General features: G+C 45.6%; 1 non-coding gene across 1 annotated transcript; it reads left to right on the top strand.

The window, feature by feature from the left end:
- The first annotated feature begins 1,731 nt into the window (after positions 1-1,731).
- On the top strand, positions 1,732-1,836 carry LOC123140260 (U6 spliceosomal RNA). The gene has a single exon (XR_006469900.1). It is a non-coding gene; the product is annotated as a U6 spliceosomal RNA (small nuclear RNA).
- The last annotated feature ends 953 nt before the right edge of the window (positions 1,837-2,789 follow it).

Raw genomic sequence — 2,789 nt, 5'->3', positions numbered from 1 at the left:
GTAGAGCATGGACTGTTTATTACTGCAAGTTTCTCAGAGTAGAGCATGAACCATTTCACTTTTATTGCAGCGCATGATGGATAATCAGCAGCAGCAGCAGCTGTAGCACTCAATAGCGACCCGCGGCCGCTTGTGCAGTTTGGATCACATCAGCAATACTGCTGCATGCCGTGACTTGCAAGATCAACGCTCGAGTTAGCACAGCTTTTAGCTCTCCTAACAGAATTCCAAGCTGCTGCGAAATGAAGGCACAAGGGTTGGACCAAAATGGTCAGGCAAATTGACACCCGTTCCAAACTGTTACTACAATGGGCGACTTCCTCGTTTCGCTTTCAAGTCAGAGAGGCTATATCAGATCGATTCTGCCATTCATCACTGCTCCCAGTAAGTGACCCAGTGCCCCAACCTGTCATGCATCTAATCTAACCGTTATGTATGGACTGGTGATGGGAGGCATAAACATCACCATTCCATGGATATTAGAGCATCTACAACCCCACGCCCCATATCCATCCCAAACGCCGGGCGGGTTGTCCAGCCACTGCCTAAACCTAAAATTGTCACCCAAACGGACCTGGCAAATCTGGTCAAACATCCGGATTAACCGACACTCTTCATATCCAGTTCATCATATCCGAGGTGGACATGGGACGCCCGGACATACCTGGACACACCCGTCACGTAGGATCCGGCCCACTATAGCCCACCTGACCCCACACATATTGAACCCTATCCGCATTCTGGACGAAACCCTAGCCGCATTTTACTCCACTCCACTCTCCTCCGCCCACAAGCTCCCGTTCGGCTATCCCCAACCTTCTCCAGCATTGCAGGCAGCAGATAAGTGTCCTACACCTCCCGATCCATTAACTGGGAGCTCCTCCAACATGGCCCCAAGGAGGAGATGGCCACCCGCTTTGCGCTCCACTGGAGGAGTCCGCCAAGCAGCGATCGAACTCCATCTGGCGGGAATTCATTGCATCCGCCAAAATGGCGTATGAATCCGGCCCCAGGGTTGTCGCCGCTGCCTCACCGGAGATGGTGCGGTCTGTCTGGTGTCTGAATGCCATGGTGGATGCACAACCTCTGCGTTGGCGCCGAGGCGGAGGTGCGCAACTGCGTAACGTCTGACGCCAATATGGTGCGACGTGCCCACCATGCGAGGTATCGGGTGTGGGAGTTTGCGACAATCTTCGCGGCAAACATCGACGAGGCGGAGTCGCTCTCTCCGGCGTCGGATATGGTGTCTGACAACCCCTAGCATCACAACCGCGTAGTGGTGGACATGTTCGGTTCAGATCACGACGGATCCACCGGCGACGTGCACACATGCTCGAATAAGGAAGAGTAGGACATGGTAGACGACGGTGGCTCATGTCCCATGTCCTACTCTACCTCGCCGGCAACCGACCCTCTACTTCGAGGGGCTCAGCCGGCGCCGGACATGGACAGAGCTGGACAACCAAAAGGATGGTCACCGGCGCAAATTTAGACTAGGTCTATGTTGCATGTAATCGTATGGATTTGATGATTTAAAATAAGGTATCTAGTTGTGAAAATAATTTTGTGTGTGCTGTCCAATAACCGCTCTTAGACGCACTCCGGATCACGGCATGAGGAAAGAGCGTGCCTGGGGATCACACTATGAGACCCGTTGTCGTCACTCATTGTCCGTTGCGCAAAGCCGATTCGTTGCAATCAGAGGTGGCCTCGGTAGGCAGGCAGTGTGAGCTGGCAGATCCAATAAAATTGGAACGATGTAGAGAAAATTAGCATGGACCCCGTGCAAGAATGACACACACAAAAAATAAAAAGTCCCAATAGATACATTTTTTTGCGGGTGCCAATAGGTACATTTTAGAGGGTAACCCGCAATTTGACACCGAACTCTTTAATTTTAGAGGTAATTTGCCACAGAAGCCACATTTCGTGCATACCGAGGAAGCGGTCCAGCCAACGCAGACCTCCGCCGATGCTACTGAGTTGCCCATGTAGCCTGATTCTTTCGGTTTTGGGAAGCTTCAATTTGTTTCTTTTTCTTTTGTTTTTTTTCTACCGGTTTATTTTACATGGTTTATCTTCATGTTCCATTAATATTTTCCATAATTGGTTAGTAAATTTCTAAAATTCTGTTAATATTTTTGAAAATTTGGAACATTATTTAAATTCTTGGATTTTTTTTTGCAAACTCATATAATTTTAATGCATGAAGAGTTTTTCAGACCCATGAACATTTTAAAATGCAAGATTTTTTAAAAAAATTGATGAACATTTTAACAAATCATGAATAATTAAACTCATGAACAGTTTTTTAGAGTTTGAAAATATTTTATTCATATTAATGAACTGATTTAAAATTTGTGAATGATTTTTGAAATCTAAGAATATTCTTGGAACGTATCAGTTCCACCTTAGTTAAGAAAGTTGAATTTTTGAGGGCATGTATATTTGATCTACACTAGGTCACGTGTATGACAAAGTTTAGTATGGGGGTGAGAGATTTCTAGTTAAGTCTCTTGTTCATACACCCCGCAGAGTTAATCTAGCAACTTGAATAGTCATACTTGATGATGAATATGGGCAACTAGAGTTTGTTCCCAAAGCCTAGAAGCTACGTAAAATAAATTTTTGCATAAACCAATTAGAGGCGTCTAACTTGATTTTGCAGGTTGCATGTTATGTAGTATAGGTTTTGCCATATTGATGAGAACATGTATGAGATGTCTATATGACGTAATATTTAACATGACATGCGAGTAATAGTCATATGATTGTCACTTTTATGACAT

This window comes from Triticum aestivum, chromosome 6B (genome assembly GCF_018294505.1).
Source record: "Triticum aestivum cultivar Chinese Spring chromosome 6B, IWGSC CS RefSeq v2.1, whole genome shotgun sequence".
NCBI lineage: Eukaryota > Viridiplantae > Streptophyta > Magnoliopsida > Poales > Poaceae > Triticum > Triticum aestivum.
Note: the sequence above shows the minus strand (reverse complement) of the source record. Positions and strands in the feature narration are given on the sequence as shown.